At 39.2% G+C, this 17,653-nt stretch overlaps 1 protein-coding gene across 6 annotated transcripts in view; it reads left to right on the forward strand.

The window, feature by feature from the left end:
• Positions 1–17,653, forward strand: part of ERC1 (ELKS/RAB6-interacting/CAST family member 1) — a 697,935-nt gene that overhangs the window by 312,676 nt on the left and 367,606 nt on the right. The window lies entirely within an intron of this gene.

Below are 17,653 nucleotides of genomic sequence, written 5' to 3' on the forward strand. Positions count from 1 at the left end.
GTTGGCCCAGGATCGGACATTGTTTTGTTCTGCTGTGCATGGGGTCGCTATGAGTCGGTTCCGACTCGATGGCACCTGACAACAACATATAGAGTTGGAGTATGGGGAAAGGAGTTATGGTGGTGCTGTTTTTTAAGAATTGGACTGCTAGCTGAAAAGTCTGCTATTTGAGCCCACCAATCACTTCGAGATAGAAAGAAAAGGCAGTCTGCTTCCTAAAGAGTTCAACCTTGGAAATCTCATGGGAGAGTTTTACTCTGTCATATAGGGTCTCTGTGAATCTGAATCAACTCAGTGGTATGGGTCTGGTTTGGAGAAATGGGAGAACTTTAGAGAAGGGAGGGCAACATACATTATTCCAGGATGGGGAGGGATATTCTTTTATCTTGATTTCACCCTTAATACTTTTTTGTAAAATTACACATATACACACTTTTTAATTTTTTTATTTGCAGAGATTTCTTTCTCTTTTGATCTCATTATTTAGACAAGTCTTCTATATCAGTGATCTTGCAGGGATTTAGCAATTAAAAATAGATCATGTCGTTATGGTATAGAGACTACTACTATTGGCTTTTCTTTTTTAAGCTGTTGTATGAACAAGTTATAATTTACTTTTAATTGCATACTTTTTTCCTTCTCTCCTGGTTGTCTTGTTTTCCACTATTCTGGTACTCACTGCGTATCTGAAGCTGTTCAGTGAAATATTGCATGAGACCAGTCATTTGGGCTTTAAGTGGTTTTAAGGTAGGAAGAGACTGCTTTTATGTTGGTATTTCTGAGACCTTACATCATCTGTCCCCTTCATCCGTTGTTCCCTCCTCCACACATTTTCTATTCTGTCATTTCTATTTTCTTCTGTTTTTTAACCCCCATGTTAATTTTAGTTATGTGGATTGCATATATACACAGGTATTAACAACAACATTCCACAAATATTCTTTTGTTTTTTTAACAAATACTCTTTTGAAATATTTGAAAAGGATGAAGCTTTGAACACTACTCTTATAATCTTACTTAGGTTTTAAAATTCTTTGCTTTTCTTAAATTTGGCCTCTGAAAAAAAGCTGCTTCCTCTAACTCCAGGAGGAGATTCAAACTTCTTGATTTCTCAAAGAGTAAAGTAAAACTGTATGGAAACCATTAGGTTGGGGAAAGATGGCAAAGTTGGCAGATGCACTGAGCAGACCCACTGTAGCAAACATGGAGACTAAGTGAAATAGATCCAGAGGGTAGTCCTGGAACACTGAGGTTCAGAGATACGACAGAGGGGTGAGCTGACTGCTGACTGAAACAGGAATTTGAACAGGAGTAGCAAGAAAGAACAAAACAGGCAGGCTATCAGCTGGTGTGGTATGGAATTTTTTTTTTTTTCAAGTGGCTACTAATAACAGCGGCCTGCAGGAACAGGACTGGCCCTGTGCAGGTGGGAAACAAGGCAGGTACAGTCCTTCCTTATTTTCTTGCCCTCCTGGTAATCGGGGCATGGCCAGTCCCACTATTGCCAACACAGCAGCCAGTGGCACCCCCTTCTGTGCAGCCTAAGCCTGGGGTTCTTCGGGAGGCATGTGGACCTGCTTTGAGTTATGCACACACAAAAAAAGCAAACTGAGAACTACGTTCAGACTTCCTTCCAGTCTCTATCACATCTACCAGGAGTGCTCAAAACACACTAACATACAATCATCAATTATATATGAATACATTGGCATCACAATGTCTTGGTTTCAGCTTGCACAAAAAAAACAAGACAGAGAGTCTCAAAGAAGTGACCAAAACATAGAGTTAGGAAATATAATACCAAAAATAAAATACTGAACCTTGTGGTTCAGTGCTTTATCCTACATCGCCATCCAGGACTTAATTTTATCAGAACTACTTGTTAAAAGGAGTCCTGGCGTGGCACTATGGGTTAATACGTCAGACTGCAAAGCCGTTTGAACTGCAAGGTCACCAGCTGCTCCTCAGAAACCCTATACAGGGTCTCTATGGGTCAGAACCGACTTGACAGCACTTCACAACAACAACAACTTGATAAAAGAATGCTATTTAGATACTTTAAACAAATTAAGAGAAATATCAATAAAAGAAGGAAGGATTCCGGAAAATAATTCAAGAATGACTGACAAATGAAAAATTGAAAACCATACAGACACAGCAATTAGAAAGCCAAAAGATTAATACTAAGACTTCAGACATAGTTAACACATTAAAAAGGCAATGAAGTAGAATTGAATCAATAGAAGACTGAATCAGTGAGCTTGAAGAAATCTCTCTCAATATTCATCTTCTAGAGGAACAATTAAAAAAAAAAAGAATTTGAAAATCCAAAGCAAGTCTAATATTTATGTGGGACACAATCAAGAGGAATAACTTACATGTGATTGGAATTCTGGTACTGGAAGAGACAAAATAAAACCATAGAGAAAATTGTCTAAGAGTTGCTGGAAGAAAACTTTCTAACATCATGAAAGATAAGAAGATAACCATTCAAGAAGTTAAACGAACTCCAAACAGGATAGACCCCAAAAGAAAATCACCACAACATATTATAAACAAACTTTTCCAAAACCAAAGGCTAGGAAATAATCTTGAGAGCAGCTCAGGAAAAACAAAAAGCTTACCTGTACCCAAAATGGGAGGACTACAAAGGCAAGAAGTTACTGGCTTAAAAGCTTTCAAGAGGAAGCCTAGATCCAGAGGGTGTGGAGAAGGTAGAATCTCCACTGAGTAGTATCCAATCTGTCTGGGCAGGGCTGATGAAAGGAGGTGGGGATAGGACTCTTGTGGTACAATAGTGAAAAATTGCTATCAGGACTAACAGTGAGGGTTGGGAAATGTAAAGGCAGACGTTTTGTAGTAAAAGGAGGGGAGTGGTTGACTTTGCAGTCCAGGAGCGGAGGTCAGGACCTTACCTAGAGAAGCAGGGATGCCAGAGATAGAGACAGAGATGATGACGTGGAGACATGGAGCAGCTGGGGACTCTAGACCCAGAGAGGGAGAGGGACTGTGTGTTGATCACCAAGGGACTGGTTTGCGGGGTATACCCTTTCGTTGTTTGACAATGCTTGGAGGGGATTGTAATCATGGCAATGAAACGATATAGGATGAATGTAAAGCTAATGTTCTCCCATGTAAACTATCACATAATTCACAATAAAACCTTTAAAAAAAAAGTTACCTATAAAAGTGAACTAATAAAACTAAACTGATTTCTCAGCAGAAACCATGTAGGCAAGAAAACAATGGGATGACATACATAAAACTCTGCAATAAAAAGTTGCCAACCAAGAATCATACATCCAGCAAGATTGTACATCATAATAATGGTGAAATTAGGACATTTCCAGAAAAACAAATTAAAAGAATTTGCAAAACTAGACTAACCTTACAACAAATACTAAAGGGTATTCTTTGGACAAAGAACCAGCAGCAGTCTGAGACTAACATTCATGACAGTAACACTCAGAACTCAACCCAGATTTAGAAGTATTCAAAGTAAAACAAACTACTTGTTGTTGTTTATTAAATGCAGTCAAGTCTGTTGTGACTTCATAGCGACCTTGTATGGGCTTTCCTAGGAGCAGCTGATGAGTTTGAACCATTGACCTTGTGATGCAGACTGACCTTGTGGTTCAGTGCTTTATCCTATGTCACCAGCCAGGATGTAGAAGTTTAAAAAAAGGGAACCAGAGATACCAATTTGCAACAACAAAACAAAAGTTAAAAAAAAAAAAAAAAAAAGGCGGGGGGTGGTGGGTGGGTTTGCGGAGGAATAATATCGTTAAAGAATTTACAAATGAAGGGGAAATAAATTTCAGTAAATAAACCTGACACCCTAAAAGTAGACCAAGCCTTGCTGCTAGCCATAGCCCAATTCTTACCCCTAACATTAACCCTGTTGTTGTTAAGTGTGGTTTAGTAGGTTCTGACTCGTGGAAACCCTTTTTTCCAAAGAGCAGCCTGTGAGTTTGAACCTCAGACCTTGTGGTTCAAATGGACCTTGCGATCCAGTATTTATCCTACAGCCTCACCAGTACCCCAAAATTAATCCTAATCCTAACCATAACCCTTGGAGTTATGGAGTGGCATTGTGGGTTAATGCCTTGGACTACAAGGTCGGTTTGAACCTAAAAGTCGGCAGCTCAAACTCACCATCCGTTTGTCGGAAATCCTGTACAGATGCTGTGAGTTGGAATTGACTCAATGGTACACAACAACAACTATAACCCTACCCTAACGCCTTACTCCTACCCATCTACCTCCTACGCCCACCCCCTGACACAAACACATAAAAAAAAATAAAATTAAAAAAACTAGCAAAAAAATAATATGAAGAAGACACAAAATCTTCTAAAGTTTGAGCAGGAAAAGGCTCCAAAAGGAGAGTATTTTTGGAAGCCTTTCCCATACTTCCACAGGATCCCCTTAGAATTTCTTTATTTCCAATACATAGCCCTCCAAAGTCAGCCAGTGCCAAAAATTGAGAGATGCTTGCATAATGATCAGTGAAGGGAGATGTTCTCTAAGTTGTGTTGGCAGATGAAGAGAAGAAAGTGAACAGTCCCCAGACTCTTACTTTTGTTTCATACTTTCCACATAAGGATCCTTTTTCAGAAAGTTTCTCTGTTCAAACCTTGGCACATTTTGTATTTTGTTGAATGAGAAAATACTTTTACTTAAAATGAATATAAAGTAAAATTTGTACCTTGAAAATGTATCAGAGTTACCAGGGAGTAGAGTAGCAATAAACTTAATTCAGCAGAGCTGCTCTGATTTCAAAAGAAATTTAATTTTTTTTTTTCTTTTTCTCCTTGTGCACTTGAAAAGGGTGTTTTTAAATATTCTCACTGGTATTCTTTGAGGATAAATTACATTTATAGCTAGATTTGCTAAGGTTTTAAAAATGCCTATAGTTAGATGTGTGCTTGTGTGTGTGCACAGGTGTGCATGTGTGACTTACTAGGCTGGGTTTACATTGTTTCCCCCCATATATTTTTAAATGTATTGAGCAATGATACAGGTCTGTCCTCTCTAAATAATTTAATATTTGTGCATAGACGTTCTCATATTTACTTTTAAATCTTTTTTTTTAATGGCTGGTGGCTGTGTGCTGTGGAGTCGGTTCCGACTCATAGCGACCCAGTACAGGGTTTCCGAGGCTGTAAATCTTTACGGGAACAGAAACACCTCATCTTTCTCCCATGGAACAGCTGGTAGTTTCGAACTGCTGACCTTGCGGTTCACAGCCCGATTCGTACCATTTGAAGAATATTTGCCTAAAATCTTAAGTATAAACTCTTGATCTAAAGGATCATAACATTTTATCTGTGGTTTTCTAGGTAATTGCAGGTTAATGAGCATTTTACAGAATTGCATCTTATTTTATATTTAAAGATCTATTCAGTTCTTTTTCGACTACAAAACCATCCGTCATTTCTGCAGCATTGACCACTGTGATACCTAAGACTTTTTTCAGGCAGAACAGTGAGTACTACTGAAGCAGTGCTAGTAGCTAGTAGAACTGTAATTGTACTCCCCAGTCATTTCCATAGCCTTCTTTGAGTTAGTCCTAGATTGTATCTTAACAAACAATGCTATACTGCTCTGAATATTTATAGTAAGTTGTATTTTGTTCATTTTTTATTAAATGACACACTGTTATGTGCTGTGGAATCAGTTCCTACTTATAGAGACCCTGTATAAGGTTTCCGAGAAATAGCTGATGGGTTTGAACCACCAGCCTTGTGGCTAGCACTTCAGTGCTTATCCACACCAAGACTCCAAGTACCATGAGGTTGTTAATGTTAAGTACTGTCAAGTTGGTTCCGACTCATAGTGACCCTTTATAAGGTTTCCAAGGAGCAGCTGGTGGGTTTGAACTGCTAGCGTCACGATTAGCAGTCCAGTGGTGATTCTACAGCACCACACCAGGAGTCCTTAAGTATCATGATAGGGATCTGAATAAAGTGGTTTGGGAAGAGACAGTAGAGACATGCAGTCCACAATGACGCCAGAAGGCTTCCTTATGAAATATCTGAGGCATGAGCCCTGAGTCTTAAAGAGAAAAAAACAAAAACATTAGAAATGAGGTTAAGGATATTGAATATATTCCATGTTGAGGAATACATAAGTAAAATCTGGAAGCATTGAGAGCTTTAAATGGTGGTTTGCAGCAGCACTTCAGAGTAGATATCAGTGGGAAGAATTGAGTGAGGTAGAGTGGTCAGATCATGGTGAAGAATGTTCAGTCATATACTCAGGAATTTTGGTTTTCTATTCAAGACGTTAGAGACCTATTGAGGAATTTTAAGCAGCGAAGAATATTTATACATTAGTTTGCTTACACATTCATTTGCTTATTCAACAAATCTTTATTGATCCTGGATAATATATAATGATGAGCAAAACAACTTGTAGTGTCTGCCCAAAGAGTTCTTACAGTTCAGAGAGAGACACAGCCACTAAACCAACAAATACACAGTAATCACAAAGTACTGTAATAAAAAAGATCTGGTTGTCTGCAATAGACAACAATTTAGTGGAGGTTACAGGGTTTTTAACCTATTATATTTTAGATTGAATGAGAAGGTAACATTTATCCTTAGTCCTGAAGGATGAGAACAGACCTGCCATGTGTAGCATAAGGAATCAGCACTTATTACATCAGTATAATGGGAAAGAGCTTGGGAGATACGAAGAGTGTGATTGGTGGACAGGAGCAGTTCAAGGTGTTTATTATTACTGTGCTGTCAAGTTGGTGCCAACTCATTGCAACTCTGTATAGGGTTTCTGAGAGTCGTTGGTGGGTTTGAACTGCTGATCCTACGTATCCTACAGCACCATACCAGCACTCAATGCAAAGTGTAGAGGGCCCTATGTAAGTCATGGCGATAAGTTTGTACTTTTAGAGAGTAGTAGAAGTCATCGAACAATTTTAAGCAATATATGGTATCATTTGATCTGGTTGCTAGATAAAGAATGTACTGGGGGGGCCCTTGTTTCAGTTCTAACTTATAGATAGCCTGCGTACAACAGAACAAAACGTTCCCTGGTCCTGCACCGTCCTTAGTGTCATTGCTATGTGTGAGCTCATTGTTGCAGCCACTGTGTCGAACCATTTCATTGAAGTGCTTCCTTTTTTCCACTGATTCTCGACTTTACCAAGCATGATGTGCTTCTCCAGGATTGGTCCCTCCTGATAACATGTCCAAAGTAGATGAAAGAATCACCATCCTTGCTTCCAGGGAGCATTCTAACTGCACTTCTTCTAGTACAGATTTGTTTGTTCTCTTGGCAGTCCATGGTATGTATATTTCAGTATTTTTTCCCAGAACCATAATTTATAGGTATCAGTTCTTCTTAAGTATCCTTTATTCTTTTGTCCAGCTTTCACATGCAGATGAGGTGATAGAAAATATCATGGTTTGTGTCAGGCTTACCTAAAGCCTCAAAGAGACATTTTTTAACACTTTGAAGTCTTTTGCAGCAGATTTGTCCAGTGCAATACATCACTTGATTTTTTTAAAATGTTTTATTGTGAATTATATCATAGTTTACATGGGACAACATCAGTTTTACATTCATCCTATGTATATAATTTCATTGACATGGTTACAGTCCCCTCCATGCATCATCAACCAAACCAAAGAGTATACCCTACAAGCCTGCGCCCCAGTCGTCAACACACAGCCCCTCTCCCTCTCTGGATCTCAAGTCCCTAGCTGCTCCATCTCTCCACATCATCATCTCTGCCTCCATCTCAGTTTGCTTCCATCTCCAGACAACACTGCTTATCTGGGTAGGGTCCTGCCCTCTGCTCTTCTCCCTTGATGGTCCCAGGGACCTCCACTCCTAGACTGAAAAGTTAATCACTCCCCTCCTTGCTACATAACATCTACCTTTACATTTCCAACCCTAACAATTAGTCCTGATAACAATTATTCATTATTGTATCACAAGAGACCTAGCCTCATTTGGTTTCATCAGCGCCACCTAGACAGATTGGATACTACTTAGTGGAGATTCTGCCTTCCTCCACGCCCTCTAAGGAGCTCTGGTAGTGTAGTGGTTACGAATTGGACTGCAAACCTCAGGGTCAGCAGTTCTGTGGGAGAAAGATGAGGCTTTCTGTTCCCGTAAAGATTTACAGTTTCAGAAACCCTGTACAGGGTCGTTGCGAATCAGAACCGACTCCACGGCACATAACAACAACAACCACGCCCTCTGGATCTAGGTTCCCTTTTGAAAGCTTGTAAGCCAGTCACTTCTTGCCTTTGTAACCCCCCATTTTGGGTAGCCAATGTCCAGGTTGCCCATCCCTGTCTACTCTGCATCACTTCATTTCTTGACTTATGCTTTCATGGGCATAGATTTTGCATACGTAAAATGAAATCCTTGACAACTTTAGTCTTGATTATGATTATGTTGTTTATTGGTCCATGTGAGGATTTTTTTGTTTTCTTTATATTGAGGTGTACTCTATACTGAAGGCTATAGTTTTTGTTCTTCATCAGTAAGTGTTGCAAGTCCTCTTTGCTTTCAGCAATCATGGTTGTGTCATCTGCATATCACAGGTTGTTAATGAGTCTTCCTGATGGGGACAAGTCTGTCTATGGTTGTACCAGTCCCATCCTCTTTTGACTACTGTATCTGTGTAAAAGGTTCTGAGATTGGGAAGTATGAAGCTACTTTCTTAGAGCCTTGTTCATTTTCATATGACATTGGAATTCCCCTTCCATTCCTATTTTTTTGAGAGTTTTTATCAGGAATGATTTGAATTGTATCAAATGCTTTTTCTGTATTACCTGAGATGATCATGTAATTCTCTTGTTTTATTTATGTAGTGGGTTACCTTGATTGATTTTCTAATGCTGAACTATTCTTTGCATACCTGATATGAATTCCACTTTGTTCTTATGGATTTTTTTTTTTTTTTTTATGTGTTACTACTGAATTCTGTTGGCTGGGATTTCGAGAATTTTTGTATCTATGTTCATTAGATATGTTGTTGTTTTTGTTAAGTGCCTTGGAGTCAGTTTCCACTCATAGTGACCCTGTATAGGGTTACGGAGGAGTGTTTGGTGACACAAATTGGCCTATAATTTTTGTTTTAAGTGGCTTTAGTGTCAAGGTTAGTCTGGCTTCATTAATGAATTCAGGAGTATTCTTTCCTTTTCTGTGTTCTGGAATACTTTAAGTAGGATTGGTGTCAACGTTTGTTTGAATGCTTGGTAGAATTCTCCAGTGAAGCTGTCTGGAGCAGAGCTTCTTTTGTTATTATTGGGTGGTTTTTCTTTTAATGAACTCTTCAGTTTATTCTTTTGTTATTGGTCTGTTAAATAGTTCTATGTTTTAAGTTATATTAGGTGGGTAGTGTGTTTCTTATCAGTGAATCTTGATTGCATGTTTGATCAATTTCTGACTACATAAGTTGGCAAAAATCTTAAATTCCTTCATTTTTGACATTAGTGGTTGGTAAGTAAATTTGATTAATATTCATATTAACTGGTATTCCTTGGAGGCGTATGGATATTATCATTGCCAGTGTTGTACTTTAGCATAGGTCTTGAAATGCTCTTTATGAAAATTAATGAGTTGCCATTTCTTTTCAAGTTGTTATATCCAGCTTAGAAGACCATGTGATTGTCCAATAACAAATGGCCAATACCAGTCCATTTCAGCTCATCGATGCCTAGGATTTCTATCTTCAAGCATTCATTTTTAACAACAATAGATTTATACTTTGTACAGTCCACATTTTGATTATTAGTGTTTGTTTGCAGCAGCTTTTTTTCATTTTGAGTTCTGCCACATCAGCAATTTAAGGTTCCATATCAGCAATTGAAGATCCCAAAAGCTTTACTCCATCCACGTCATTAAGGTCAAATTTCCTTTGCAGAGGCAGCTTTTCTCAAGTCATATTTTGAGTGCCATCCAACCTGGCGGACTCATCTTCTAGCACCTTATCAGACAGTGTTCTGCTGGTTATTCATAAGGTTTTGCTGCCCAGTTTTTAGAATTAGATCTCCATGTCCTTCTTTCTTGTCTGTCTTAGTCCGAAATCTCTGCTGAAACCTGTTCACCATGGGTAACCCTGCTGGTATTTGAAATATAGGACATAGTTTGTAGCATCACAGCAACACACAAGTCAGCAAAGTACACCAAACTGACAGATAAGGTCATATGGGCACAACTTCTAAGCCTTCAAATGTACTTTTCCTTCTATTTGTACTTCCTAAAAAGGCCCCTAACATGTGCAGGTTCTCATTTTTCCTTTCTCCTTTCATAATTATTCACTCCCACTTTACAATAGGCAGAACTGTCTTGAATCTTACTTTTCTACATTCCTTTGGGGAGAAAATATGTCTGGTACACCAAACAGAGATAGTTCAGAAGATTGCTGTTGAGAAATTTGATGAGTTTCATGCCATGTTTTCAATTCTTTGTTTTCAACAAAATTGAAGGAGAACCTCATGAAATTGCCAGCAGATGTTGGTTTTGTAAGGTGCCATCGAGTCTATTTCCAACTCGTAGTGAACTAATATGACAGAGTACTGTCCCATTGGGTTTTCTAGACTGTAATATTTATGGAAACAGATTGCCTGGTTTTTCTCCCACAGAGCATCTGGGTAGATTTGAACTGCCAACCTTTGAGTTAACAGCCAAGGACTTAACCATTGCACTACCAGGGCTTCTTTGCTAGCTTATTGTTGTTGTTGTTAAGTGCCATTGAGTCAGTTCCATCTCAAACCAACCCTGTATAGAGTTTATAAGGAGCAGCTGGCAGGTTTAATCTGCTGACTTTGAGGTTAGCAGTCCAGTACTTATTCTGTAGTTGTTGTTGTTACTAAGGACTATGGAGTCAGTTCCGACTCATAGCGACCCTGTATAGGATTCCTGAGGAGCACTGGTGAATTTAAACTGCTGACCTTGTGATTCAAACTAACCTTGTGGTCCAGCATATTATTCCACAGTGCCACACTGGGACTCCAGTGCTTATCTTACAACATAGTTATTACAAAGAATGTAATTTTGGTTTTCTAATTTTCATGGAGTTCAAAGAATTGAATTATATAGCTATAATTAAACTACTTCTATTCCTATCTTCTTATTTATATTTACATTTTGCACACTATTCCTCAGCGTCCTGGTGTGGTGCTGTGGCTTAATGAGCTGGACTGCAAGGTTGGTTTGAGTCAAAGTCAGCGGTTCAAGCTCACCAGCTGCTCTTCGAAAACCCTATACAGGGTCGCTATGGGTTGGAACCAATTTGGCGGCACTTAACAACAATAACACCTATAAAAGTGAAAAGTTCCAGTAAGATTGATACTAAGCCAGCTGTGTCATTCTAGTAATAGGTAATATTTAAGAGGCGATATCTATACTAGTTATTACAAAATAAGACTTCATTCATTTCATTAAGATAAATGTGTTTGGTGGTGGTGGCTGTGTGTTGTGGCGTAGGTTCCGACTCATAGTGACCCTGTACAGGGTTTCCGAGGCTATAAATCTTTACGAGAGCAGCTGGTAATTTTTCTCCCATGGAACAGTTCGTAATTTCAAACTGTTGACCTTGTGGTTCACAGCCTGATTCATAACCACTATACTACATGGTATATTAAATAAAATTGTATGCTTTATGATTAATAATTTTCTTAAAGTCTGTAATATTTATCATTATTAATTATATGTTAAATATAATTTTAATTATAACTCAGTCCACAAGAATTTTCTTAACAGAATTAAGACCACTGGACCTTTTTAAATGATTATTTTAAATTTTGTATATATTTTGTACAATAGATAATCCATTAAAATTGTCTTCTTGTTGTTAAGTACCTTAGAGATGGTTCTGACTCATACATAGTATGTATCAACCCTGTATAGGGTTTCAAGGAGCGACTGATAAGTTCAAACCACAGACTTTGTGGTTCAAACTGACTTTGCAGTCTAGTGCTTATCCTACAGCGCCACACCAGTACTCTAGCATAAGAAAAACTATACTGATATAAAATTTTAGTGAATAAATGCAATAGAAACACAGGACCAAAGAGAAAAAGGAACATATGAAATTGTCGATTACATAAGAACAATTTGTATGTATATTTAAAAAAATTGATACTGATTAATATCAAGGCACCATGGTATTTGCTTTCTTTTTGAAAACAGAGTCATGTTTTATATTTTTAAAACAAATTTTAAAAGACTCAGGAAAGTACATTCTTTTCAACTCTTTAAATTTATGATCTAAAAAAATACATAAAAAGTTAAAAGAGTTATGTGGGACTCATACCTGCATACATTCGTTTAGGACATACATACATAATAAGTTAGACTCTTGTTCTAGGCAAGAAGTAATGGATTAGTACATTAAAAAATGACAGTGCCGATGGAAAGAAGTGGATAGATTTAGAATTTTTTTTAGAAATGGAGTCGAAAAGGCTTGATGATGAGTTGCATATATGCATAAAGAAAGGAGAGGAAAGAAAGATGAGTGAGCCACTGGGAGAATAGAAGTTTCTGGCAGAGCAACTTGGAGAATAGAAGTATCATTTTCTGAGGTGAGAAGGCCTGAGGTAAAAATTGATTTGAGTATAAGAATCAAGTTATTGTGCTAAAGATATGTTAGCTGCTTTATCGTTAGTAGCAGTACTATCAGCACATCAGGTTTATATTTGCAACCCATATCTTTCTTCTTAGAGCCAAGCTAATGAATACAACAGGCTACTTGATATCTTTATTTGGATATTTCATTGACATCTCAACCAGAAACCCTTTAAGTCCAGAACTCTTGATCCCTACACTTAAACCAGTTTTTCCCTCAGGCTTTTAAATTTTATTTTGGAGCATTCTGCTGTAATCCTTCTGATGATGAAATTAGACATAGAGAATATTAAAGGGAGTTGAGTCCAAGAAAGGTTAGGTGAAGAAATTTTACACTCTGGTTCAAAAGGCCACTCCAGAGCATTAGGGAAGGAATAGTGCATGCTGTTATTGTTAGGTGCTGTATAGTCAGCGCTGGCTCATGGTGACCCCATGCACAACGGAACAAAATACTACCCAGTCCTGCATCATTCTCACAGTTGTTCTTACAGTTGAGCCCATTGGTGCTGCCATTATGCCAGTCCATCTCTTTGGGAGTCTTCCTCTTTTACAGTGACCCTCCACTTTTCCAAACATGATTATCCAGGGACTGGTCTCCCCTGATAACATATTCCAAGTATGAGAGACAAAGTCTCACCATCCTGGCTACTAAGGAGTGTTCTGGTTATACTTAGTACAGATTTGTTTGTTGTTCTGTCTGTCCATGACACTGAATATTCTTCTGTAGCACCATAATTCAAATGCACCAATTCTTTGCTGTTTTTCTTACCATTGACTGTCACATGCATTTGAGGCTATTGAAAATATCACATGACTAAGAAACTGAACTTTGGAGTAGATGCATTTGTTGTAATTACGTTTCTGTCACGTACAAATTATGATCTCAGGTAAAGTAGTTATGCCTCACTTCCCTGAATTGTAAAGGAAAGGTATATGTTATATCTGCACATTAAAGAGATGATTTATATAAAGCACTTATCAAAGAGCCTGACACTTAGTAAGTCCTTAAGAAACATAAGGTATTTCTGTTATTACTACCACTGTTCATCACAGCTTCTCGGAGGGAGGTTATTCTGACTAAAATCTAAAGCCCTGAGAAACTTAGTATTTATAGATTCTACCTGGGCAGCTTAACACTAGTGATAACATGCTTATTGCTATATGGTCCCATAAATATATATCAAGTTTTAAGTCTTGTGATACCAGAAAACCCTGAACCCATCCCCTTCCCAACTTCATACTCTAAAATATGTAGTATGTACATCAACTGAGAATGTCACAGTTTCTGGGTTAACAAAGGAAACCGTGTTCTCTGGCAAACTATTAGATGGGTCAGATGAACATTGTTCTCATTATTAGATTATTCTCTAAGACTCTTTATGAAGCCAATGTAGAATTTTAATAATCTGTTTATTATTTTCCATATGGTTTTAAAGTTTTTCTTATAAAAATTATTTGGGTATCCAACCTCTCTGGAAAGCAATATGGCATTTCCTCAGAAGGTTGAAAATAGAAATACCTTATGATCCAGCAATTCCTCTACTCGGTATCTACCCACAAGAAAAACGAGCCACAACACGAGAAGATATATGCACACCAATGTTTATAGCAACATTATTTACAATAGCAAAAAGATGGAAACGGCCAAAGTACCCATCAACTGAAGAATGGATAAACAAATTTGGTACATACACACAATGGAATTTTATGCTACACTGAAGAATAACAAGGAAGCAGCAAGCCACCGCGTAACATGAGTGAACCTAGAGGACATTATGTTGAGTGAAATTAGTCAGTCACAAAAAGAGAAATACTGCATGGGACCACTACTGTAAAAGACTAAGAAAAAGATATTATACTAAAGGAGGGTAGGGGGAAGTTTTTTTTGGTTGCTGGGAAATGAGTGGGGGGCAGGGGGAATGGCGGAGGGTGGAGCACAGGGCTGGGATTGGGCTCAGGAGAGCTTGGGTGATGGGGAGGGGGGGCAATATACAGGGAGGGAGAGGGAAGTAGAGAAAAGGGGCAGATGGGAGAACAATAGGGCATGTTTAGAGGGACCAAGTAGGACAGAGATATGATGATGTGTGCACAGCCTTGGAGCTCCAGGGCTCTGAGATACATGGATTGACCCATGGTCAGAATGGGAGGGGAATTGTGTTAAGGTGCTTGACTTTTTTTTTTTGAATCTTGGTTTCCCTTGCATTATAATATAGAGTAGACACTGGAGTGGGAGAGAAAGGAATAGTCAGAAACATCACACTAGAAGGCTTGTAAGTCCGTCTTCTGCCTTTAACTGATTGGAATACCTAAAACGGGGCTACATTGTACCCGGTAAACGAGGCTTTCTGCGGAGCCTTTGCAATACATAAAACTATAGGTAGAAACCAGAACCACATCCAGATCACCAGAGATGAGAAATCCCCACTTGAAGGGATGAACTGACGAGCCTGGAACGGTGAGAAGAGCAAAAGATAAGTCTCGAATGGAAGACCTGCAGGAAAAACACGACACAATGGAGACAGATGGACTGCTACTACAGGAACAAACAGGTCGCTCCCCTAGGAGACATTGGGGCAATCGGTCAGGTCCCACCAACGTAGCCCCCCACCCAAAACTGAGACTCGGTGGAAATGCATGCTCGGATTGGTAAGCACACGCGTCACCGTTGGGGAGAAATGGGGTAAAGGTAGCAATGAAGCGGCGAGCTAAGCCTCACATTATTCAGAGGGCTTCTGTGGACCCTGTTGGGGACCTGGTTGGCAAGCAATGCGAGGAGACCCGAGAACTCCTGGGCCCAGAGTCAGTGATGTGGCCACGGAGGACTCAAGTGGAGAATGGAGCTGCCGGCTGATGGGAAGAGAGGGCATGTGCACAAGAACACCCACACTTGCAGATGACACCCACATGACAGGGACTGGATGACTGGATGATCAGAGCTCAACCAGGAGAAGAAAGAAGGGGTGGGGAGGGGACAAGAAGATTGAGCTGATCGAAGCTGATGAACTTGACTTATGCATACGAATGCAGTGACACAAAAGAGGCAACAAATCCTTACAGCAAGAAACATTCCTACACCCTCCACACACAGAGTAGACAGAGAGGGGCAACTTGGACATTGGATACCCAAATGGGGAGGGAGGGACTACAAAGGCAAGAAGTAACTGGCTTACAAGCTTTCAAGAGGGAACCTAGAGCTAGGGGGCATGGAGGAAGGCAGAATCACCAGTGAGTACTATCCAATTTGTCTAGGTGGAGCTGATGAAATGAAATACAGATGGGTTATGTGTGATACTGTAGTGAATAATGGTTATCAAGACGGATTGTGAGTGTTGGAAATGCAAGGGTAGATGTTTTGTAGCAAGGAAGAGAGCGGTTATTCCTCCAGTCTAGGAGCGGAGGTCTCTGGGACCACCAATGGATAAGAGCCGAGAACGGGACACCCCCCCGCCCCCAGAGAAGCGGGGATGCCTGAGATGGAGACAGAGATGATGACATGGAGGGATGAAGCGGCTGGGGACTTTGGATCCAGAGAGGGAGAGGAACTGTGGGCCGAAGACTGAGGGGGGAGAGGGGAGTGTAGAGCACGGGCTTCTAGGATATGCCCTTTGGTCGGAAGACGATGCATGGAGGGGATTGGAACCATGGCAATGTAGTGATATACTATGGAATGAATATGGAACTGAGGTTCTCTCATGTAAACGATCATATAACTCACAATAAAACATTAAAAAAAAAATTGGGTAGCTCTAGTAAATGGCTAAGGAGCTCTGGTAGCATAGTAGTTACAAGTTGGGCTGCTAAACTCAAGGTCAGCAGTTCAAAAATACGAACTGTTTTGTGGGATAAAGATGAGACTTTCTGCTCCCATAAAGATCTACAGCATTGGAAACTATATAGGGTTGCTGTGAGTGGGAACACGCTCCATGGCACTTAACTAACCAATTAACCAGTAAATGGCTGGAGTCCTGGTGTGGTGCTGTAGGATAAGCACTTGCCTGCAAGTTCGGTTTCCACCACAAGATTGGCAGTTGAAACTCAACCATCTGCTTTTTGGAAACCCTATACAATGTCACTGTGAGTCGGAACTGACTTGACGGCACTTAACAACAAGTAAGTGGCTGAAAATATGTGGTAAGAAATCCAATTCTAATACACTCTAAATTTTTCTAAGTCGTGTTTGTTTTATGTAAATTGGTTCCCTCATATTTTTCATTTTAGAGAGAGAAAAAAACAATTTTCTTAGTGCTATTTAAAACTAACAATTTTAGAACATTAGACATTATTCCTAGAATAAGAAGATAACAGGAAATTTAGGATTGAAAAGAATTTTAAGTTTTTAATTTTCTGTTAATCTTAAATTAGAATTGGAGTTATGTTTGAATTCATGACCTTTCATCATACGTGCAGAGAGAGACTATCTTAACAGTGTACTGAAAATGCCTAGAAAATAGTGATCGTTTCAGTACAAATGTAGACTCTTAACTGCTCAAAATGTGTGTAAATACCAGTTCCTCTTGAAAGGACTTGAATTTCAAACACGAATCACTTTTTTTCTTTTTGGCTTAAAGAGGATAACTAGAAATATGACCCCCCCACACACAAGTGCTTAATGTTTACTGAAACTTCTGTAGGTGTTTTGTTTTATATCTGTTCTGTCCAGTACAATAGCTTTCCGCCACACTTTTCTGTTGGACACTTATAATGGGACTCTAGAGCTGCCAAAGAACTGAATTTTTACTTTTATTTTTAACTAATTTAAGTTTAGATTTAAGTGGCCATATCTGACTACTAGTAGCTACTGTACTAGACTGCGTAGCTCTAACTGTGCTGGGTGGTAAAATGGGGAGCTGGATGGGTGTATGCATACATATATACGTAGTACTTTTTTGTTACTGTTTTGTGCCATGGGAGTCGGTTCCGACTCGTAGCAACCCTGTACAGGGTTTCCGAGGCCGTACATCTTTATGGGAGCAGAAAGCCTCTTCTCCCGCGGAACAGCTGGTAGTTTCGAACTGCTGACCCTGAGGTTCGCAGCTCGATTCGTAAC

The sequence above is a fragment of the Chrysochloris asiatica genome, unplaced genomic scaffold, assembly GCF_000296735.1.
Source record: "Chrysochloris asiatica unplaced genomic scaffold, ChrAsi1.0 scaffold00050, whole genome shotgun sequence".
In the NCBI taxonomy this organism is placed as follows: Eukaryota; Metazoa; Chordata; class Mammalia; order Afrosoricida; family Chrysochloridae; genus Chrysochloris; species Chrysochloris asiatica.